Genomic DNA, 25,805 nt, shown 5'->3' on the forward strand with positions numbered 1-25,805 from the left:
AACAATGTAAAAATAAATAGATAAATTATTAAATAAGTAAGTGAATTCATTTTCAAAAGGGGACTAGAGTTATTTGTTAAATTATGGAAAAAATATTTTATAGAACCTTATCTTGAAATAAGGTTATTTAACAAAATTTAAGAATAGATTGTTGATTTTGTAGGCTTTTCCCTAAAATTAGCACAATGGAATACCCTTCCACTAATGTTTGATTTCTTAGATATAACACTCAAGCACCAAAAAAAAAAAAAAAAAAAAAAAAAGTTCATGAAGTATGTTTCATTGAAACTAAAAATTTTGGCTCTTTAAAAGACAATATTAAGAAAATGAAAATAAAAGCACAGCCGTCAACTTGAGGAAATATTTGCAAAACACGTATTTGATAAAGGACTTGTGTCCTTGATAAAGGACTCAACAGAAAACAAGGAAACAATGTCTTTGAATTACGCATTGAACCAGATGGACATAACGGATACATATGGAACATTCCATCCCAAAACAATAGAATACACATTCTTTTCAAGTGCACATGGAACATTCTCCAGAATAAATCACATACTAAGCCACAAAACAAGCCTCAGTAAATTTAAGAAGGTCGAAATTATACCATACATCTTTCCTGATCAAAACAGTTTTTTCACAAGGAAAATAAAAATAAAAATAAAAGAAACTATAATCTTCCAAAACAGAACCAGGAAGAAATAGAAAATCTGAACAAACTGATTCCAAGTAACAAAATTGAATCAGTAGTCGGAAAACTATCAAAAATGAAAGTCCAGGACCAGATGAATTTATAGGCGAATTCTACCAAACACTTAAAGAAGAGTTAATATCTATTCTTCTCAAACTATTCCAAAAAATAGAAGAGGAAGGAAAGCTTCCAAATACATTCTATGAGGCCAGCATTACCCTGATAACAAAACCAGACAAAGACAACACACACACACACACACACACACACACACACACAGAAAATTACAGGTTAATATGCCTGATGAACATAGGTGCAAAAATCCCCAACAAAATATTAGCCAACCACATTCAACTATATATTGAAAAGGTCATTCACTACAATCAGGTGCAAGGGATGCAAGGATGGTTCAGTATTTGCAAATCAGTGTGATACAGCATATGAACAAAACAAAAGATGAAAATCATATGATCATTTCAATAGATGCAAGAAGACCATTTGACAAAGTACAACATCCATTCACCATAAAAACTTTCAAAAAGTGGGGTTAGGGGGAACATACCTCAACATAATAAAGGCCATAAATGAAAAACCCACAGTTAAAACCATACTCAATGGTGAAAAACTGAGAGATTTTCCTTTAAGATAAGGAACAAGAAAAGGGTGTCCACTGTGACCAATTTTATTTGACATAGTACTAGAATCCTAGCCATAGAAATCAGACCAGAAAAAGAAATAAGAGGTATCCATATTGGTAAAGAAGAAGTTAAACTGTCACTATTTGCACATGACACGATGCTATACATAGAAAATCATAAAGACTTCATTAAAAAGCTAATAGAAGTAATAAATGAATTCAGTAAAGTTGCATGATACAAAGTTAATACCCCCAAATTGGTAGTGTTTCTATATACTAATGATAAAGTGGCTGAAAGAGAAATTAAGGAAACAACATTTATAATTGCACCAAAAAGAATAAAATACCTAGAAATAAACTTAACCAAAAATGTGAAAGACCTGTACTCTGAAAACTATAAAACACTGATGAAAGAAATTTAAGATGACACAAATGGAAAGACAGTCCATGCTCATGGATTGGGAGAATATTGTTAAAATGTCCACGTTATCCAAAGGAATATATAGATTCAATCCTTATCAAAATACCAACAGCATTTTTCAGAAAACTAGAACAAATAATACTAAAATTTGTATGGAATCACAAAAGATCCCAAAGAGCCAAAGCAATCTTGAGAAAGAAGAACAAAGCTGAATGTATCACGATTCCAGATTTCAAGATGTACTACAAAGTTTTAGTAATCAAAAGAGAATGGTACTGGCACAAAAATAGATCAAGAGAATAGAATAGACCGCCTAGAAATACACCCATGCTTATTTGGTCAATTAATCTATGACAAAGGAGGCTAGAATATAAGTAGGGAAAAGACAGTCTTTTCAATAAATGGTGCTGGGAAAACTGGATAGCTACATGGAGAAGACTAAAACTGTACCAGTTTTTAACACCATACACAAAAATAAACTCAGAATGGATTAAAGTCCTAAATGTGAAACCTGAAACCATAAAAATCCTAGAAGAGAACACAGGTAGTAATTTTTCTGACACTAGCTGTAGCAACATTTTTCTAGATAGGTCTCCTAAGGCAAGGGAAACAAAAGCAAAAATATTGGGACTATGCCAAAATATAAAGCTTTTGCACAGCAAAGGAAACCATCAACAGAACAAAAAGATAACCTACTGATTGGCAAAGGATATTTGCAAATAATATATTTGATATGGGGTTAATACCCCAAATAAAAAAACTTCTACAACTCAGCACCAAAAAAACCCAACTAATCCACTTAAAATATGGGCAGAGGACCTAACTAGAAATTTTTCCAAAGAAGATATACACATGGCCAACAGACACATGAAAAGATGCTCAACATCACTAATCATTACAGAAATGCAAATCTGAATCATGATGAGATATCACCTTAAACCTGTTAGAATAGCTAAAATCGAAAAGACAAGAAATAATAAGCATTGGTGAGAATGTGGAGCAAAAGGAACCCTCATACACTGTTGGGGGAGAATGTAAATTGGTATAGCCACCAGAAAAACAGAATGGAGGTTCCTCAAAAATTAAAAATAGAAATACCATATGATCCAATAATTCCACTGAATAATAAAAAAAAACCAAACTCCATTTTTAAAATGGGCAAATATAGCACATGCTCATTGTCAAATACTTGGATAACACAGATAGATGAAGTAAAAAGCAGAATTCACCTATAATCCTATGACTTAGAGATAATTACTGCTACGTAAGATCTTAAATGACGTGTCCTTCCAAGTTTGAGTAAATATGTCATGTATATTTTATTTTTCTACTATTTTACAATCTGCTCTTTTTTACTCTACAATATATATATACTCTTGAGCATGTTTCTGTATCCTTTGATATTTGCAAACATGATTTTCAATAACCACAATGGAGAGGTCATAATTTATTCATCCAGTTTTGTATAGTTGGACATGTATATCATATTCAATTTTACAGTATTATACAATTTACACTATTGTGACATACACTACTGTACATAAGTCTTTGGTCATATTTCAGTTTATTTTTCTGGGTTATTATGATTTCACAAATATAACATTAGATTCTACCAAAAATTATCTATATTTTAATGAATTTTGTTTTTATATATAGGAAACATATCTTAACTCACTAAACTCAATGCTTTTTTTTTTTGTTTTTCATTTTGTATTTCTACAACAGATATCCAACAAATGGAGTTGTTGGTGTAGATTTCCAAGGATGAAGTTGTCTGGATGCAGCCAATGCTTTCAGTCAAGAAACAAGGTGGGATGTGAATTTGTAGAAACTACAGGTTTACTAAGATTTAAGTGCCAAGTTTGTGGAAAGAGTTTTGGAAAAGCAAGAAAAAAATTTCTATTCAAATTCCCATGTCTACTGGGGCAATGGTGGCATCAAGCATTTTATTTTCCATCTCTATTAACATAATTAGAACATCTACACTTTATTGTTGTTGTTGTTGTTGTTTTGTTCTCTGAAACATTTTATTGAGAGGCCAGCAATGAGTTCAAGTTTTTCAATGCCAAGTTGAGAATGCCACACCTCATATACCACTTCCTTTGGAAATTCATAACAATCCAAGTTTTTCAAAACTGCAAGCCATCTTTTTTATTTTTTGAAACTCCATGCTTTACCATAGTGCAAGTCTCATTAGGTTTTTAATAAAATATATGTCAGTTGTTTTCTAATCAAGATGGATTTGTTCTTTTCACATCAAGGAATCACTGAGGAGACAACGTAATAATTAGATTTGATTGAATATAATTGATTTGAATGTTAATGAAACAGTGTCTCCAATATGTTTTATTTCACTTAAATTTTGATGACACTTAAGCAGTTGTCTTGCTTCCCCCCAACCTGCCACCCCCATTTCTCCCCACCATCGTATTTGACACTGTTCCTGTGCTATCAACATTGTTTGTCTGAAAGCCTTTTAATCAGCTGTGGGTGAAGTAGGAGAGGAGCTCTTAGCTCTTCCAGCTCTATCACCTCCCATGTTAGTTGCCAAGGGAACCATCTCACTGAGTCAACAATAAAAGACTCATCAAATTTGGTTGTTTTTATCTTTTGCCTGATGAGAGCCACTGAAATGTCCTCTTGCATCAGACCACATGTGCCAATCTCTTCTTCTATTTCTTCGCATAAGATCTGAAAGCAATCTTTATTTATAGTAAGGGATGAAAGAGGGAAGCTTGACAAGCTAGCGTTGTGAAAGTTAGCTGAGGTCAATGCCATAGAAACAATATGCCTTTGTTCTCTGAAAGGAAAATTTAAAATTTTATATTGAGATATTTGGACAGAATTTTCAGCTGCATGCCCTGGTTGATTGGAGTGGAGTGGATAGGTTTGTATTTTATTCTGACCAGTCTTTTGAAACATCAATAAGGCAAATGATGAGCCTGCCCTTTAAGGCAGGATAGAATCTTAACTGCCTTTGTTTGCTTCTATAGTACTCTTGTCCAGTAGCACAAATAAACTCTCAACAAATGTAGAGAATTTCCCACTAATGGCTGCTGCCCAACCTACAGAAGTTCTTCTGCACTGTTTTAAAATATCCAGCCAAATTACTGTCTGGAAAGATCTAGAGGCTGGTGAGGAAAGGTCTCTGCAGACTTTCTGTTCAATACACACTGCCCTTACCTCTTTTGAGTTGTAAGCAATAAAGCTCCATGAACACAGGAGAAGGAAGTCTCTTTGAAGAGAAAGAATGGTCCCACGGCCCCTTGTGAGTGTTTGGGGTGAGAGAAAAATTGTTCTGCCTATGCACCCTCATTTTCAATATTTTATGCAAAAAATATGAAGTTAAAATGGGCATTGTGGGGAATTTTCCTTGGGGAAAATGAAAACAACAACCTAGGATAGCCAAGCTAAACAGAAGGGTAGAATAGGGTCTGAATGGGAAGAACCAGCCCCACTCTTTTTACCCAGGTTTCTATGCGGCAGAGGGAAGTGGTCTATTTGTTTTTACTATATTTTTGCACCAGTTGAGCCACCTTTTCTGAATCATTGCCCAGCTTCTCAGTTTTGACTGTTTTTCAAATTATGGTCATTTATTACCTGCATCAGCATCACCTGAGGCTCATAAAATAACTGCAGCATCCTAGGCTGGACCCCAAACCTGTTGAATCAATCTCTGAGGATGGAAGCCAGACATCTATACACTTAACAATTACCCCAGATGATTCTTATTTATATAATGCATAAAGACTAATGCGAGAGAGTCTGTGATAGTGGTAAAAAGACTCCTCTAAAGAGAGGGGGCACAGGGCAATCTTCTCAGAACACAAGTTCTAAATATGGATGAGCTTTGGGATGGGTGGGTCCATAACATACTTAAAGTTGTCTGAGAATTTTTGTGTAAAGCATGTCTACATACATGTTTCTGGTGAAGGACTTTGGATCTTTAATCAGATTCCCCATGGAGTCCATGACTCTTCCCAAAATATTAAGAGCCACTTGTTTGTGGAATGCTTGAGCTGATGTCAGGAATAGTGGCAAGTATCTCCAAAATAAATTGTCTTGAATAATCTCCTCACTCACTCTCACACCTTCCTTTTCCTCCCCTGTAACACTTGCCCCAATGTGGATACTGAAATTGTCTAGATTCATCAAAAGCTCAATTACCAAATCTATTTGGTTTGTAACCAAACAAAATGACACAGTGAGTATTTTAATGGCTTTCTTTTTTGGACCAAATGATTAACTCAAACCAGAAAACAAAAGGTTAATTTTGTCCTCTGCCCACATTACAAAAACAAAATCAGCGTTGATGCAATCACTCCACTTCTCCAAAAACCAAAGTGGTTTCTGAGAAATCCCTCACCACTTTGAAGAGTGAACGATTAGAACACTCATGATTAGAGAAATCAGATTAATTGGCCCAGAGTGTGATGTGAGAGTGTGTTCTTTAATGACGATAGCTGTGCAAAGTGGATGCACACAGCGCTCATCCAGAATGGTTCAGGGAACTAAGGCCGTGTTTCTCAAAGTGTGCTTAGAAAATTGCATGACCAAAGTTATCTTGGGAAGCCTGTTAAAGATGCCAATCCCCTAGAACCATCTAGACCCTAAGAATCAGAGTCACTAGTGATGGGTCCAGAAAATTGGCCATTAGAACAAGTTTTGAGATTGGTAACTATGAAACATTTAAAAATTTCTCATTTGTCCTGAGTCATCTTTCCATAAGGATAAAAGTTACAGAACAGAGAAGCCAGTGCTATTGAGCCCAGCACCGGCAGCACGGTGTTGATAAATAGTAAAATGTCACCCAGTCTTTCCCCACAGGGGATTTTAATCCTGTCCAGATGTTTATTTCAGAAAGTTGAGAATTGGAAAATGATTGCATAATCATAAAAATTCTGTCCTGAACACAATTAAGAAGCTTATTATACCATTGTGTTTAGTAGATATATTAAAACTTCATTATTCTACATTTGAAAAATCCCAATGAGTATCTCCTCCATTCAACCAAAAGGGCTCACCCTAAGTATGAAATGATAAATTTTAAAATTATAGGGCAATTTGTACCCCACCTCTAAGACTCTCTAATTGATAAAGGATGTTCAGACCTGAGCCTGTCCATCCCGTGGTGTAGGCAGGTTTGGAGAAAGGTGAGGACTTCACATACTGTGGTTTTACTGCTTTCAGGAGGGTGTACCTGTGAGACCAGAGAATCCATTCCCAATTTGGTCTGTCCCAAGAGAAACAAAACGTTTCTGTTTATTCCTTTCCTTTTATTAGGGTCTGAAATTGTCACTGATTAGAGCTCAGGCTGAGATGATTCTTGAATGTTCATTGTTTCCACACCAATGCATTTCTAAGGAAGTTGGGAATAGATCTAAAGCCATAAATAACATAATTCATTTGTCATCAGACAATTAGAATGTTTGCTATGTCTTCTTGCATATTTTTGCTCTCTCCCAGTGTCTATGCAAAAGAGAGACCTGCCTCCTGGAAGTAAAGTTAGTTGTATTTTAACATTTCCTTCTTTTCTAAAAAGAAAGAAAAAGAGTCCTAAAGCAAGGCACTAAATTCACCCAGAGGTATAAGCAGATCAGTAAATACAAAGTGATATCAGAGAGCTATGTCCAACCCTGCCTGTTGCCATAAACTTCTGTTGAAAGAATTTCACAGTAGGGTTTGCTGAAAGGCCTTTTCACTAGCCTCCCCAACTAAGTTAATGAGGTCATTTACACTGCTCCCATGAAGCTCTGAGCTATTAGAGCTGATAGGAACAGCAGCTCCTGGCTTGTTATTTATTGTGGACAGAACAGTGCCCCCTGGCCTCTGACAATGCCCACATCCTAATCTGCAGTCTATGAATATGTTACTTTATATAGCAGGGAAATTAATGTTGCAGGTAGAATTAAGGTTGCTGACCAGCTGATGTTAAGAAAGGAAGATTATGGAAAACAGTGCGGAGGTCCCTTAAAAAGTTAAAAATTGAGCTACCCTTTGATCCAGCCATTGCACTACTGGGTATTTACCCCAAAGATACAGACATAGTGAAGAGAAGGGCCTTATGCACCCCAATGTTCATAGCAGCATTGTCCACAAAGGCTAAATTGTGGAAGGAGTCAAGATGTCCTTCAACAGATGACTGGATTAAGAAGATGTGGTCCATATATACAATGGAATATTACTCAGCCATCAAAAAGAATGATTTCTCAACATTAGCTGCAACATGGACGGGACTGGAGGAGATAATGCTAAGTGAAATAAGTCAAACAGAGAAAGACAATTATATGGTTGCACTCATTTATGGAACATAAGAAGTAGGAAGATCAGTAGGAGAAGAAAGGGAAGAAGAAAGGGGGCGTAAACAGAAGGGGGAATGATCCATGAGAGACTATGGACTCCGGGAAACAAACTGAGGGCTTCGGGGGGGTGGGGGGTAATGGGATATGCTGGTGATGGGTATTAAGGAGGGCACGTATTGCATGGTGCACTGGGTGTTATACGCAACTAATGAATCATCAAACTTTACATTAAAAACTAGGGATGTACTGTATGGTGACTAACATATTATAATAAAAATATTATTATAAAAAAAAGAAAGGAAGATTATCCTAGATTATTTAGATGATCCCGATGTAACCAGAAGGGTCCTTACAAGTAGAAGAGGGAGGCAGAAGAGTGTGAGAATATTCTGTGTGAGGATTTGACACGCCATGCTGGTTTTGAAGACGGAGAGAGGCTATGAGCCAAGAGATGTGGGCAGGCTCTAGAAGATGTTAAATGTAAAGAAACTAATTCTTTCCTAGATGTTCCACAATGTAACACAGCCCTCCCAACACCTTGATTTTAGTCAGTGAGACCCATTTCAGACTTCTGACCTACAGAACTATGAGACAGGAAATTTGTGTTTTGGTAAGCTACTAAGCTTGTGGTAAAAGCATGTGTTACATTAGTAAAGCTAATACATTCATCTAAATATTTATAACTCTTTTAACTTTTCCTTTTCGGAACAAAGTAAATTTTTAGTACTTTAAAAAAATTAATCTGGATTTTTCTTCAAATTTAGGGAACTTTCAGACAATTTCCTATTTCACTTTAATTATCCCTAACATCCGAGCAATGCTTGTCCTATTGTAGTCATATTGGACACATATGATGATTATCATTATATAATAATAGAGAATCTTGAGCACTGAGAGGGCTTCAGCTTCTGGGTTCAAGTCAGGGTTTATGATTTTAGGAGTCCTAGCTATCTTAGAGGAAAGTAGGGTATGGGATGGAAAAGATGCTCAATCAGGAGAAAGTTCATCTTCCAGCACCTGCTTTGAAGAGAATCTGTTTTGACTGTGTTCACATCACACAAAACTACTCACCAATATCTAAATTTTGATGAGTGCAGGTCTTTCATACACAAGATGATAACATTTATAGATTTAACTTCTTATTCTGTTGCTTATTTCTAAGTGAAGAACCAGTGAGGATTCTATTCTGTTCCTCACTTGCCAACTTTCCTTCTCAATTAATTGATGCTTGTGTTAAGAAAAGCTGGTTTAAGAACTGTTTTTTCAACACTATCTCCTACTGGCTATGATAATCATCATATTCTCCACCCTAAAACAGTCAAATGCTGTTTCTTTGAGAATGAAAATTCTTTTCATTTCCTTCATTCCATAAAACTGTAACATTTTAAAGGCATTAATCATTCTGTCTTTCCCACTCTGAAAATCAGCAAAGCAACTTAAGGACTTAAGATTTTAGGACAGATCCCAAAACAATGTCTTTAAAATCTAGAGATGGTAACTAACATTTATGGAGTTCCTAATACATGCCAGGTAATTTTGCACATTACCACATTTGAAATCCACAATAACCGTATAAATTCTATATGATGTTTATTTTTCACATAAAGAAACAGCAGCTAAGAGAAATCTTAAATTTTCCAAATATCATGTAGATGGTAAATGGTATAGCTGGGAATTTAAGACCAGGGCTGTCTGATTCTCTTTCCTGCCCTTTCCACAATGGCCCACTCTTTTACAGCTAAACAGTGATAAATATCAAAGTGAAGATGATACCTTTATTGCAGGGACTGATACAAAATATATAATATTTGTTTACCAATATTTTACTAAACTTTATTTTTTATAGTAGTTTCAGATTTAGTGAAAAACTGCATAGACTGTGTAGAGAATTCCTATTTACCCCTTCCACGGCCTACCCCCAACACATAGGTTCTCCCATTATTAACTGTGTTTTAGTGTGGTGCATTCATTACAATTTATGAGCTAATATTGATAAATTAATATTAACTTAAGTCCATTGTTTACTTTAGCTTTCCTTCTTTGTGCCTATAGTTTAGTGGGTTTTGACAAATGCAAAATGTCATGTATCCACCATCTATCTTAGAGTATCATACAGAATAGTTTCACTGCCCTAAAAATGCTACCTATTCAACCCTCACTCACTCCCCCTGAACTTCTAGCAACCACTGATCTTCTCACTTTCTCTATAGTTCTGCCTGTCCTATAGTTGGAATCATACAGTTTGTATCTTTCCTAGACTGACTTCTTTCATTTAGCAATATGCATTTAAGGTTCCTCCATGTCTGTTCATAGCTTGACAGCTCATTTCTTTTTATCACTTAATAATTCTCCATTGTTTGGGTATCCTACAGTTTGTTTATTCATTCACTTATTGAAGGATTTCTTGGTTGCTTCCAATTTTTGGCAATTATAAGCAAAGCTGCTATAAACATTCATGCGCAGGTTTTTGTGTCAGTATAAGTTTTTAACTCATTTGGGTAAATGCCAAGGAGCATGATTGATGGATCATATGATAAGATTATGTTTAGCTTTGGAAAAAACTAACAAACTATTTACCAAAGTGACAGTACCATTTCTGTGTTCTACCAAAAATGAACGTTACTGCTGCTACATATCCTTACCAGCATTCGGTGTTGTCAGTGTTTAAGATTTTTGCCATTCTAATAGGTGTGTAGTGGTATCTCACTGTTGTTCTCGTTTGCAATTCCCTAATGACATGATTTTGAGCAGCTTTCCAAATTCCTGTTTGCCATCTGTATATCTCCTTTGATAAGGGATCTGTTAGATCCTTTGTACATTTTATAATTGGATTGCTTGTTTTCTTAATGTGGAGTTTAAGGGTTCTTTATATATTTTGGATGCCAGTCATTTAACAAATACGTAGTTTGCAAATATTATCTCCCAGTCTGTGGCTTATCGTTACCTTCTCTTAACAGTATTTTTCACAAAATACAAGTTTTTAATTTTAACGAAGTTCAACTTGTCAGTTTTTTTTTTCCATAGGTCAAGCTCTTAGTGTTATATCTAAAAATCCATTACCAAACCCAAGATTGCCTAGATTTTCCCCTATTTTTCTTCTAAGAGTTTTGTTGTTTTGCATTTTAAATTTGGGTCTATGATACATTCTGAGTTAACTTTTGTGAGAGGTGTAAAGTCTATGTCTAGATTCATTTTTTACATATGGATGACCATTTGTTGAAACGACTAACTTTGCTACATTGTGTTGCTTTTGCTCCTTTGTCAAAGAGCAGCTGACTATATTTGTGTGGTTTTATTTCTGGGTTCTCTATTCGCCTCCTTTAATCTATTTTTCTATTCTTTCAGCAATAATATACTACCTTAACTGGAATCTTAGAATACTATGAAAAGAATGCCATTATAATGTCCTTTGTAGCAGATATTTTCTTCCTTTGCAAATTGCTTATTCTTCCCCTATGACATTTGAAGTATGGCAGAAGGCAATTGGTTTTGTTTGGTGTTGGTCTCCTGTAGGACTTCTAGGTATTTCTTCCATCTTTTTCCTTCTATATCCAGATGAAAGCCACTGCAATTAGTTTGGATTAAAGACAATTAATTAGTCATTGAGTGGGCAGAGTTACAGATGAAGTTAAAAACAGAGAATTCAAAAGTGTGAGATCTCATTTGAACTCCCTTTTCCACTAGTACTGAGATGCTGTCTTATCACACACTCCTCTAAGACAGAATGGAGGTCATTCTCATTTTGGATGCACATCTACATACCACCCATACATTTGGATAAACTCTCTTAGTCTCTTAGACTCTTTTCTACTTCTCTAAGACCTCCCAAGAGTGGTAACATTAGTGGCTTTGTTTAGAGGTTAAATAGGTTAAGCAAGATTCTTTGCCACTTCGTTTAAATAAATTGAGGCCAGCCAAGATTAGATAAAGCATTTCTCCACAAAAAAATTGTACAGTTCTCCAGAGCTCTCTATTGGCATTTGGGACCAAGTCTCTGCTGGCAACAAAGTGTAACATTTTTCTTGCTTTGTTTTCTGGGTGATGACCTTGAAGTAAGGTTGAAAGTATAATTCAGCAATTTCTAGGATTCTTGGACAAATTCCATAATATCTTCGAAATTGCGTACCAAGTGTAATTGCTAACGTGATCATAGCTTTCTAATTTGATGCATTTTAATCATAAAATTAAAACTGTCAGTTTGGTCCATATTAGATTCTCCATAAACTAAAATGAAGTTCAGATTGCATTTGCTAGTTTGGATAAATAGCCAAATTGGTAGATTATATTTAAAGTGGCTTTTCACCATTTAAAAGAATAAGGTATAATTTTGGCTTTAAAACACATAGCAATCAAGGTTCTTCATGTGGGCCTGCTGATTTTAGAACACGCCTATTACATCAGCTGCTATGCATACAATTTCTCTGATCTTAAAGGGCTACCTAATAAGTGTTTTGCTCCCTTTTCTTTTTTAAAAAAAAAAGGGGGGGGTTTCAGGTTACACATTGATTCTCTTTTGCTTAACTCATTCATTCATCAATCACTTCCTGAATATTTATTATATACCAAGAAATATACTAGATGATGGGAGAACACAAACAAGTGAGAGGCAGTCCCTTTCCCAAAAGAATTTACAGCCTATAGAAAAGATTACCTTCTGGTATGATGCCAAGGAAGGTCTCTTTCTGTGTCTTCAATACATTAAACATGTGGATCTTTATCACCAAACATAATCCATTTTATTTCCAACTAAGAAGTTTAATCAAACATACCTAACATGGCTTGTAATCTCCCCTTGTTTTAAAAAATAAATCTTCAAAATGAATCTTTCAAAAGCAGAAACTTGTTCTCTATTCACATACCTATTTACATGGCCAGGTATGTAGTCTCAGGGTTTTTCTTGAGGTTGGTATTGTTATTGAAGGGCCATGGCTCCTAGGTCAACTGGATTTTGGGTTTAGTAGAATGGTTTAGTGAAAGTTGTAACTTCCCTGGGTATAGAAAGAGTCTTAGATTCTGATGGAAGCAGGAAGAACTGATGAATGTGGATGGGACTAAGAAGGTCAGTAAGTGCATGCCTCACTTGATTAGTTTCTAAACCCTCGCCAACTTAATTTAATAATGGCTTTTCTCCCAATTAATACAAGCCTGAGAAGACTATCCCTTAATCCACAATTTAAATAGCCAAAAAAAAAAAGTCTCTACATCTTCAATGCATTGATAATTCACAAAATACAAGACCATAGTGAAACCAAAGAAAAGAACGTATTCCCTGCAGACATAAATTGCCTAATGAAAGAAGTTGGGAAAAAATTAAAACAAATCCCTTCAAGAGTACTGTGTTGTTGCTATAAGAAGAACACAAATTAAAAAGAATATTTGGAATATAACACCCAAGAGCTGAATATATGAAATATTATACATTGTTTGAAACCATAGAGTAAAATTGGGATCTACATCTGCTGAATGCTTTAAAGAACTCTTTATTCACCTTTGAACAAAAATGTGCAAATGAGCTCAACTAATGCTAAATCCAAGAGAAAAAGGACATAAAACCATCTGTGTAGAAGAGCCAGAAAAGTGCAGACAGTGAGAAGAGCCAAGGAAAAATACTGACAATGATTTAAAAATAGGAACAAACAGCAATAAGTGGAAGAAACATCACTCAAGGGATGAACTATGAGGACACCCAACACTCCTGTGCAGCTGCTCTGGTCTCTTTTCAAAACGTGAGCCAAAATAACTCAGGGAGCTATTCTTGACTTTAAATGGGGGAATACAACCCTGGCAAATTACGAGGATGCTCAGTGTTAATACTGCTGGGGAATTTCAAATAGTCTAAAGCCTGTCTGAAAATTCCAGATGCTAAAATTTACAAACATGTCTTCATACCAGAAGTACGCTCTACATAAAATGTAAACATTCATAATTTGTTTTTATGTTCATCTTTGTATAATTCATAATTTTACTTAAGTCCCTTGTACAACTACTGAATTATCTTGTCTTGAGAGGTATATGGGCCATTTATCATTCCCCATTTATTTTTCATTTTTTGTTTAAAATATGAACCTAGTTTATAAATAGAAAGAGATTGCATTTATTGAACACTTACTATTGGCAGACCCTGTAATACACATAGAAGCCAAAGCAGAATGTAGGCTTTCTGGGCCCTTAACGTGTTTTGAAAAGAGATAATATTGTAATATAATGAGCTCAGAGCTGAAGCTTTGGTCTTGCTCATTTTTCTCATTAGAAATAATCTTCTCTGTTCTCCCTAAAGTATAAAATAACAAGAAAGAGAAATGTGAAATGAATAAAATAGTGAGTATATTTTTGCTTTGTGAAGGTTACCAAGTTGAAATAAATGTCATAAATATCACATAGGTTCTATTGTCCCAACTGTGCATATTGCAAAGAGTCTCAAAAGCCAGCAGGACAACACTAAAGCTCCTATATTATAAACTCATTCAGAAAACCTTCCCTCAAAATAGCACAGTTATTCTCTAACAGGTATATTCTTAATTTCCTTCTTTGCTTCCTAAAAAGAACAGTAGCTTTGGTGAACTTTTCCTGGGTTCAAATTCTGGTTCCACCATTTACTGGGTATGTAAATTGCTTAACTTCGACTTATTTTCATCTGTCAAATAAGGGTAATAATACTGCCTGGCTGTGCTGTTGTTGAATCTTAAATAAGATATATATGTTTAGTGCAATGTTTAGCACACAGCTGGAAGTCAATAAATGCTAGTTTTCCTTCCACCTGTATTATAACTAACTATTGGTCTCATCAACAGCTCATCATTTCCCCTGCACAAATCTTTCAAAAAATTTCTTTAACTTCAACCATCATCCAACCAAAGAATATTTGACCTAAAAATAAGCTTAGAGATTATCTACTCCAACCTTCAGTGGTTTCATAATCCTCAGTGGGGTCTAAGTATAGGTAAGGAAACAGACCCAGAGGGGTGAAATGACCTGTTCAAGGTCATGGAGGTGTGAGAGATAGAATTTTAGGGCCAGATCACAAGTCTCAAGACAATGTTTATTCCTATATTCCCCAGAGCCTCCCTACAAATGGTTTTCTAATTCAGAAAACATTAAAAACAGTTGAGTCTTTTACAATGCTCTATTCTCATTGAAATCTTCCAATTAGCCTTAAAGAAATGGCGAATTGGACCTTGAGAATTTGGGCTTGAGATGTTTGCATTATACTTTTTGTTCGTTTGTTTATTTGTGTTGGAGAGTATGTGGTGCTGGTTCAGGAACCATTTTCAGACTCCAGAGGTAGCACTGCTAACTCGGAATTACAATGTTTATTTCTCACAGCAGTGGAATTCTGGTATGCCAAATATTCCTTCTTCCCTTTGATACCTGCTCCTTTGGTTTGGTGTTGATCTCAAAGAAGTCATTTCATGAGGAGAATTCTGTCTCAAAAGCTAATAAAGAAGTCAACTTCTTAAATTGTGACAGGGTAGAAGACACTGTAGAATGAACTGCTTATCATTAAATTGGCAATTCTTTTAACACATGTAGGTGGGTAAGATAACTCCTTAGTAACCAGGAATTGTGTATTCAGACAGCTACTGCATTCACCTAACAGAAATAAAGGAACATATTCTCAAACAGTATTCTAATGTTGTGGACAACAGTAGAAGATTCCATTTTGGCTTGGATTCAAGAGAGTTTGTTGACATGCCACAAGTATGTTATCAGTAGCTAGTTTTAGCTAGAAAGCTTTCTCATAGTGTGAATCCCCTAAGGAGAAAAAAGCAAGAACAACAACAAAAAAAGTATGATGAAGTTCTACAGTGAAAGTAAAAAAATGAAATCCTTTAGGTTTTCTCTGCCCTTAAAACTTAGCTGCGCTTGTTACCATTACCAAGTATTCTGTCTAGATGGGTGAACAGTAAAGGATAACCTGGGTTTCAGGACATCCCAGACTTCCTTATCAGTCACACATTAAATAAAACTTTATTGAGGATCTTCTATATTCCAAAAGCTAATTAAAAAGTCTGGGTATGGGGCTCCCTGGGTGGCTCAGTCAGTTAAGCATTCCATTTAGGCTCTAGTCATGATTTCAAGGATTGTGGCCCACCCCCCAACCTGGGCTCTGTTCTCAGCAGAGAGTCTGCTTGAGATTCTCTCTCCCTCTCCCTCCGTCCCTCTCTGCTTGCTCACACACTCCCTCTAAGTAAAAAGATATATAAACAAATAAATAAAATCTTTAGAAAACAAGTCTGAGTATGACATAGTCTTACACACGCCCCTTTCTTCCCACTGCACATGTGCACCCGCATGCTCTTTCCTTCATCTTTGCATTCAACAAATAGAAGCTATGAAATACATCTTTGTATTCCCAGCACACAGTAGGGGGAAGGCACAGCTACATATATTCTAAGATGCCATTGATTTTAAATGCACCGTTATTTTATATACCATTAAGAAATTTTAAATTGTTGCCAATTAACCCAACGGTTTTATTCCTAGTGAAAGAAAGAGCTGTATGAGAATTAGATTTTTCATTCATTGCTCATATGAAATAAAGTTGATTAAGATATTCCTAAAACTTCACATCAAGATGCCATAAACTAGAAGGTGCAAACTTATTTCAGAAATGTTAAAATATGGAAAAGATGTGCACTTTAAAATGTACAGAAAATGAGAGATGGTATTCAATATCTCATGTTTGTTGTTGCTGCTGACAACGGTAATAATCATATGCACGATTGTGAACAATACACACTCACCTCTGGTTGATATTTTCCATTAGGTTGTGTGACTATTCCACTTACGTCCACCTATGCCACCTGACTGTAATCTTCATGAGGACAGTGACTGTGTCTGCTTTTCACATCATTGTCCCTGGCCTATACCTGAGAGTTCTGTAAATGTCAGCTGCATATTGATAGAATGATTTAGTGAATGATGATGATGATGATGGAGTGCCAGTCATACATGTAAGAACAGCCTGAGGAATTTTTAAATGAGATTATGACAGGTGGATTTCATCCTTCAATCAACTTAAGACATATATTCTCTGGAATGTCAGGAAGTTAGCCCCATAAAGCCACTTCTAAATTGCAATGGTAAAAAACTTTCTGAAGGGCAGATATTTAATTGAGATAGAAGAACTCACAACCCAGCTTAATGTATTAAATAATGTGCAAAGCTTCAGGCTGAAGTCATAACAATGACCTACCAAGACAAAGTTTTATTTATGCACCCTCATTAGTGAAAAGCATAGATGATAGTAAATAAGAAACATGATTTTTCCCATATGATAGCATGTGTCATATGTGTGAATGCTTATATATGTATTAGTGTATCAGATTTTTGCTTAAAAATACAACTGTAATCTATTTTATATGAAAACACTTTAACACAGTATTAAAATTAAAGTTTTAAATTTATCTTGAAAAAGCCCCATCAGTGGGATCAGTGGTTCAGTATTTTTTAAAAGATAAGGTCTGGGGGAGCCTGGGAGGCTCAGTCAGTTAAGGGGCCAACTCTTGATATCAGCTCAGGTCATGATCTTGGGGTCGTGAGATCAAGCTGTGTGTCAGGTTCCATGCTCAGTGGGGAATCTGCTTAAGATTCTCTCTCTCCTTCTCTCTCTGCCCCTCCCCTCTTCACTGTCTGCCTCTCTCTATCTCTTTAAAATAATACATAAATAAATCTTTTTTTAAAAAAAGTAAGTTCTGTGAGAGCAGAAACTTGTCTTTCTTAGCCACATCCCCAGCACCTACAAGTGTGTTTAATAAATAGTAAATGCTTGATATACATCTATTGAATAAATGAACTAATTAGTTTTGACTATGTTGAAACCCTTTCTGCCATTCATTTAGTGGTAAAATGGTATTAATGGAGGATTACTGGAGTTTACTGGCTGATACAAGGAAGATTTAAGAAGCCTGAGTTTGAATCCTGTTTCTGCTTCTGGTTCACACTCACACAAATCACATAATGTCTCTGGGTTTCTGTTTCTTCATCTGCAAGGCAGAATTGGTTATAGAGCAGTCTTTCTCAAAATTAAGTAATAAATAGACCCTGTGTTAAACATGATAGGCTAAGTCATGCTGCAATAGTAAATTAATCCCAATTCCCATTGAATTGACACAACGAGATTTTGTTTCCCATCCATATTCCATGTCCATTAGTGATTTCCAGAGGTCTCTTCTCATCTAGACTCACCAACTGGAAAATGTAGCATTGCAAATTACTGAGGCAGGAGAAGAAGGATTAGAAATTGTGCATTTCGGGGCGCCTGGGTGGCACAGCGGTTAAGCGTCTGCCTTCAGCTCAGGGCGTGATCCTGGCATTATGGGATCGAGCCCCACATCAGGCTCCTCTGCTATGAGCCTGCTTCTTCCTCTCCCACTCCTCCTGCTTGTGTTCCCTCTCTCGCTGTCTCTATCTCTGTCGAATAAATAAATAAAATCTTAGAAATTGTGCATTTCATTGGCTAGAAATAATCATATAGCCCAGCTTAACTGAAAGGAGAAAAAATGTGAAAGCTGTTGGTGTCTTGGGCCCATTACTGGGCTGGTGAAGCTACTGTAAGTGTTTGTTGCTAAGACCTCAAAGTTGTACCCTTTCTCTTTAGAATTATCCCCAGCTAAGTGGAAGCCATCTTGCCTGGGAAGTTTTCACATTTCCCAGGGATAGCAACAAAGACTGACTGACACACTGGTATGCAAAATCAGGCCCTTTGCCTCAAAGTGACCACCTCTATGGAGAAAATCAGGCTTCAGAGCTTCCTGAGATCAGGCTGAAGATAGACTCCTATTGAGACCCATACCTTGATTAGCTTCCCCCCCCCCCAACTCTTTCTAGTTTCCCTCATTCCAACTTCTCGGAGTACTCCCTTAGTAATTCACTTGCATACAAATCTTCACCTTAGTCTCTGCTTCTAGAGAATGTAACCTAACAAAGTTTGTACTGATAGGTCCTAGGAAACTTGCTCTAACAATGGGATTCTGAGGTAAGATCATTCAAAGCTGTATAGCAATTAACAGCCTTAGTGGCAAGTGAAATATTACTAGGTTCTGGCAAGCAATAGCAGTCCAATCACTAACAGTTTCACCTGTAGTGAACTAGAGTGGAATACAGGTAGAGAGGGATACACTAACAGATGCAGTGCCTTTGGTTTTGAGAGGTACAGAGAAGAAATAGTAGCTATAAGAACTTCGGAATTGTTTGAATGATACTAAGTGCCACTAATGCATTGAAGAGAGAAAATGGAAGGCTCAATTCTATTAATTATCAATATAAAGCAAAATGTGGCAGTATTTAAAGGTACTTTCATCTTTTTTGGCTGAGAGTAGACAGAGCTAAATAGTAGACACAATACTTACAGTGAGAGCGGTGGAACATCAAAAAAAAAAGTGAATTCTCTGCCTTGGCAGGTCTGTTTATTTGCAAAAGCATTATTTTCCATACCCACTGGAAAGGGGGATCCAAAGCATATTCTATTTACAGCTAGTGGTGGAGGGGAAAACCTGAGCTTGGTTCAAAGGTGGATTGTATGTAGGTTCAAGCTGAAAATATACTGCTATTAAACCATACACCAAGGATGGCCCTGAAAGACAATGATGAGTGTCCTCCATGGGGAGGAAATCCTCCACTGGGAAGAACTTCAAGCAGTGTGTCTGGTCAACCACTTTGAGAATCACAAAGAAGCAGTCTACAATAAGGGTAAAAATTGACTACACGATAAATGTCTTGTCTGGTGAGTTAGAAGCCTGATAGGAGTATGATTAGATTAGGGGTATGGAAGAAGCATTTGGAAGAGCTGGGGAATGAGTACAACATATAACAATATTTGCATCATAAATCAGTGCTCACAAGACAGTGTCCATCATAGAAGAGGAACTAAATAACAAATTTGACAGGGTGACTTGGCCAATAGATGGCAACCAGCATCTGTTGTTGGCTGACTTAGGCTCATGCCATGGGCTCTAGAAGAGAGAAGTAATGGTGACAGACCATGTGAGGGCCCAAACAGCATGGGTTCCTTCTCATGAAGGATGATCAACTGCTGCCATCAATGAGTGTTCAATAGGCCAGCAACAGATAACACTGAGAATACAGTATCATCCTTCAAAGAGACCAATCAGTTATTTGGTGGCAAGTTGATTACATCAAACACATTACAGGGGCAATATTTCATCTGGACTCTCAATCAACCTTCAGTCTCTGCCCATAGCACCCAGCTAGTAGTACAGGGGCAATATTTCCACATTAAAGGGCAATATTTCATCTGGACTCTCAATCAACTTTCAGTCTCTGCCCATAGCACCCAGCTAGTAGTACTCCAAAGTGTCTGATCTAAGCCTCCAAATCCCACTTAGCATTGCTAGGGACAAAGAGACAAATTTTATGGCAAAAGATGTGCAGTGGTGGAACACAATCATGGTATCTATTTATTGATCCCACCATATTCTGGATCATCCAGAAGCTGCTGACTTAATAGTCAGGCTGTTGAGGTTCCACCTGTTGAAGACACTTTACATGGATGGAGAGCTCTTCTTCAGGATACAGTATAAACTCTAAAACAATGGACATTAATAGTACTCTGTCACCAATAAGTAGAATGCAAGGTATGGGAACAAAGGAATAAAAGCAGGAATGGGCTCACTCATCATCACTCCCAGTCACCTACTCAGGGAACTTGTGTTTCCCCACTTCTTCTTTTTTCTTTTTTTTCTCAAGATTTTATTTATTTATTTGAGAGACAGTGAGCAATAGAGAGCAGGGGCAGAGGCAAAGGAATCAGACTTCCCCCTGAGCGGGGAGCTTGACGTGGGGCTCGATCCCAGGACCCTGAGGTCATGACCTGAGCTGGCAGCAGACGCTTAACTGACTGAGCCACCCAGGCACCCCTGTGTTTCCCCACTTCTGTAATTTAGGCTCTGTGGTTCTGGTTCCTAGAGGGGGGATGCTTCCACCAGAAGACACAGGGAAAATCCCAATAAACTTAAAGATAAGACTAACTCCTGTTTACCTTCAGCTCCTCAAGCCAGTAGACTATCAGACAAAAAACAGTTACCATACCAGCAGGGGTAACTGACACTGTTCATCATGAGGAAATAAAGTACTGCTAGCCAATGCAAGCAGGGTGCTTTTTGGATTATCTCTTTGTATTTTCATTACCAGTTTTACTTACTCTTACAAACAAGTCCAATAACCACAGGCTGATAAAAGAATGGCAACTGCATCAGATGCCATAAGGCAAGCCAACTAGTCCAGCAGAGGTGCTAGCCAAGGAAGAGACATTCTAGAATAGCTGGTAGAGCAGAAAGGAAAAGAGTATCTTCAGATCAATTGCACCACAGGAGCTATATTTTATTTAAATAAACTTCTTGTAAGTCTTCCCTGAACATTGACCATTCAGGACCCTGGAAAAGCTGTGACTAGATGGAGTTAACTTAATTTGAGAAGCAAGTGTATCTGAGCACTGCAAGGCAGGTACCCTAGCAGGCCTCATGGTTGCTCTGCCCAGAACCACTTTACTGGAATACCCATTCCCCAGTTCTCATGCCTTAGCCCTCATTAGTGGCTCATAGCTGTTCCCTCCTCCTAATGGGAGCCATTATAATAACTCTAGGGGGTAGCAACCCATGGTAACACTGGATAAGCTGCTGAAATTCATGCTCCATAGCTTCCAGTGGAACCAACCTGGTTCCAGCTGGTCTCCAGCTGACACCACATCCTTGCTTAGCTCCTCCCTCTGTCCTATCCTGCTCTCACTAACCCTCATCCTCTTCTGAAATCACTTCCTCAATAAATCATTATACAAGAATCCCAGTCCCTGGCTCTGCTTCTGGGAAACCCCATCTAAAACAGAGAACAAATGGATCATTTGGCAATCATCTCTCGGCCACAGATGCCTTTAAAAGGAAAACATTTCTTCCAGATTCTTGTTGACCAAAATCACTTTTGTTTTAATATTAATAAAATATCCTCAGAGGTAAAGGTACTGTGGTTAGCTCTAACAAAAGAATAAAAGCAGAATAAACTTGCCAGCCAATTAGATTAACCAAAGCAAAAATAAAATGTAAATTTATAATATTAATGTACTGTGACAATTTTTTTTCTTGAAACTAAATTGTCAATTTTTTTAAAAGCAGAAAGATGTAGCCTCAGACTTGGTTCTATATTTAGTCCGTTCCTGTATTTTAACCTCAACAATACAAATTCAGAGCATGTCATTGTTGTTATTGTTTAAGTATGTTCTACAAAATATCATTAATAACATCCAGGCTTTTTTGCTAATTCAGAACAATCAGCTCTCATTCTAAATTAAAAGCCAGCTAGCAAACAATTCTTTAGTGGCAATTATAATAAATTCTCACTTGATAACTTGTTAAAGTGTTCATTCTTCCTTGAGGTAATGGTTCAGAATAAAATGGTTCAGGCTCTTTTGAGTTTGGAACATCTTTTCTGCATGCCTCATGAAGATTCAATGCATCTACTACTTTTATCAGTTTGATCCACTATGCCGCATCCATTCATGGGGTGCCACCTGACACCAATTGAGATTTCTTTGATGGGAGTAAGACCAGAAACAAAACAGCAAATATGATCACTGAAATTAGGAAGCTATATGGAAGGCCCTCTTATAATCCTAAATGTGCATATGTTACATGGCAGATCATCAACAAATTGAAAATAAACAGTTGAAAATTTCTCTTAAAAAATTCATATGCCCCTGCTGATACATTACATACACCATCCCCTCAGCTTATATACTTTATTTTGGGAAGCAATGCTCTAAAAGAACTATGAAATCCTTTCTACATGAAAATTATATAAATTTTGCCAATCTCTGGGGCGCCTGGGTAGCGCAGTCGTTAAGCGTCTGCCTTCGGCTCAGGGCGTGATCCCGGCGTTCCGGGATCGAGTCCCACATCGGGCTCCTCCACTGGGAGCCTGCTTCTTCCTCTCCCACTCCCCCTGCTGTGTTCCCTCTCTCTCTGGCTGTCTCTATCTCTGTTGAATAAATAAATAAAATATTTAAAAAAAAATTTTGCCAATCTCAAAAGCTGTCATAAACTATGATGGCTCATCTCAAAACAAAAACAAAAAGAAAATAAAACAAAATGGTAGCCATTAGAATATGCTGCCTTTGCATTCCTGCTGGAAGACACTGACTTTAACAGTGAGTTGAAACAATTACTGGTTTTCTTTCATAGTAGTGCCCTGGCTTCAAGTAACCTATTTTCAACTGGATTTTAAGGTCTTCTTTTCCTTTCCAAGTAGTAAAGATTTATGGATGAAGCCAAATCATGGTTTAAAATGGTAAAACAAGGGGCACCTGGGTGGCTCAGTCGGTTAAGCAACCAAGTCTTGATTTAGGCTCAGGTCATGATCTCAGGGTACTGGGATTGGGCTCTTGCTCCGCACAGGGTCTGCTTAGGACTCTCTCTCCCTCTCTGTCCCTGCCCCACTCACGCACGCACACCCTCTCTTTCTAAAATAAATAAATATTTTAAATAAATTAATTAAATTAAATGGTAAAGCAACATTTGTTTGTTTAAGGGGGAAAATGCCTACTTTGAGCTAATTAAATTTCAGTGGCCCCAATTCATATTAATTAGCAAGAAAAATAAAAAATAAAAATATCCTCTCCACCTCAAGTGGCTCTGTGAATGGTTGACTCATATAAATGCATTGGCTGTATCTAAACTCTCATTTGTCATCCCAGAGACAGAATATTTATCCTTAAAAAAAAGCAAAATTGTTTTTAGAGGTCTATTAAAAGTTTAGACATTTTGAAACTATATTAGGCTTTAGAGTCAATTTTTTTTCTCAGAGCTAACTCAAAAAAAGCATTAAAAGAAGTGACTTAAAGAAAAGAAAAGATTGGTCACTAGTATATGAGGTGCCCCCCTTAGGTCTGGCTAAATTGGATCACTGTGATGTGATCCAACAGACCCCTCCAAAATTATTTCAGTTATCTGGTATCTTAGGGGAATAGAAGCTCTGAATTAGAGAATTTTTTAGGACAGAGAAACTCAGCTTTTCTGTTGTGGTTAAAAAAAGAGAAAATGTGCAGTCCTGCAGACCTAGGTTCATATCCCATCTTCTTTGCCTTGGGCTATCTGTGTAATTTTGTCACCATCATCTACAAAGCAAGAGTAAAATACTGAGCTTTCCTAGGATGACAAAATGTATAAACAGCTTGGAATTGCTGCTTGGCACACAAAGAGTCAAAAAATTTATATACACTATGCACTTTTCACTTTTTCATTTCGAGGTAATTTTTAAATTCGCTGCAACTGGTTTTTCTCAAGCCCCTTTTTATGAACTCTTCCACCCTCACCCTATTTTTGCCCTGACTCCTCCCTGGAATTACTTTCAAAAGTTAGTACTAAATATAATTCATACTTTACAGGCCTTTCCTTCCTTGACTTCTTTGCAGCATTGATGCTGGTAACCATTTATTTCCTTCTTAGAAAATTGTCTCATGGTTTCCACCACACAATGATCTCTTGGATTTCTTCTAACTCTTATGGCTTCTCCACAGCCTTCTCTGCTTATCACTTACCTAGGGTGTTGCCAGTACCAACAACCAATTCTCCAATTCTCCAAACACCAACGGGGTGTCCAACAATTAAATTCTGACACTTAGGACCTGAGGAAGCATCAGACTGCACAGGTTTAAGGGCTCAGTCCCACAGAAAAATTAACTAATTAATTAATTAATTAAATTAATTTCACGTCAGAAACCAATTGTAAGTCCCTGGGCAACTCGTACTTCTGACTTTTTTTTTCCTTGAAAAAAGGGGAAAATTGAGTAGATAGCAAAAGAGCTAAAAACTGTCAGCAGTTAAAGAAAGCATATAAGAAGTGTTATACTCCCCTGAGGAGAGCACCTGTAGCAGAAAAAAGAAATGACCCTAAGGGCCCAAAGACAGAGCAATATGGGCACAGAAGATTTTGACACAAGTAAGCAAAGGACTTGCGCTTATCTATTTGAAGGCAAATTGAGAAAAGAATTTATATTCACAGTGCTAAGAATACTGAGGAAAGGTAAAAATTATACCTTTGTATTTCTTTAAATATTTCTCTATATGATATATCAAATTTAAAAGCATTATTTAATCAATATGCAGGATTAGCTCATTAAAAATACTTTGGAGTGCCTACGGTAGGGAAAAGTCATGAAAAAGACAGAAAGGATTACTGACTTTCCTGTCTAGCACTTACTTTACTGTGATCTCAGCCTATTCTTCAGTCTTTGAGCTATTTTACAACTAAGTTGTAGAAATCTGACAGTAATGCAAAGGATTCTGGTTCATAGGTATGCAGATTGTGCCTGGTGAAATGCAAGCCAGTATCTTCCTGTGGATATTAGCTAGTGTCTTCAGTTTTGCATCTATTTGTAAATTCTTTTTAGGTCTTGATGCCTAAATATTTGCCTGCTCTTCAGATTCTATTTAGGATCAGTTGTTCCACCTATTGATTCCCTCATTATTTAAAAATAAAATTCATCTTTTATAACCACATGTGTCAGAGAGTGCTGTAGTTTTGGGCATCAAGCCCCAAAGAAGATAAAGTTCCTTCATCATGGAGCTTACTCTTTTATCACATTTGTTGTTTTAATAAAGACTTCTATGATTTTGGAAAGTCTGAGTAAAAAAAAAGATAATGTTCTCTCTCTAATTAGGTGATTTGAGTTATAGTGGCCTGCCATGTGACTAGACACCCACTAAGTAAATATCAACCCAACTTACAGTTCATTTAATAATTAAA

General features: G+C 36.7%; 1 long non-coding RNA gene across 2 annotated transcripts in view; it reads left to right on the forward strand.

Annotated features, from left to right (window-relative positions):
* LOC103664667 overlaps positions 1–25,805 on the forward strand; it is a 117,839-nt gene that overhangs the window by 11,412 nt on the left and 80,622 nt on the right. For both annotated transcript variants that reach the window (XR_569115.2, XR_569114.2), the window contains exon 2: positions 3,475–3,558. This is a non-coding gene — a long non-coding RNA (uncharacterized LOC103664667). The remainder of the gene's footprint in view (positions 1–3,474; positions 3,559–25,805) is intronic.

Source organism: Ursus maritimus, unplaced genomic scaffold (genome assembly GCF_017311325.1).
Source record: "Ursus maritimus isolate PB19 unplaced genomic scaffold, ASM1731132v1 scaffold_15, whole genome shotgun sequence".
Lineage (NCBI taxonomy): Eukaryota > Metazoa > Chordata > Mammalia > Carnivora > Ursidae > Ursus > Ursus maritimus.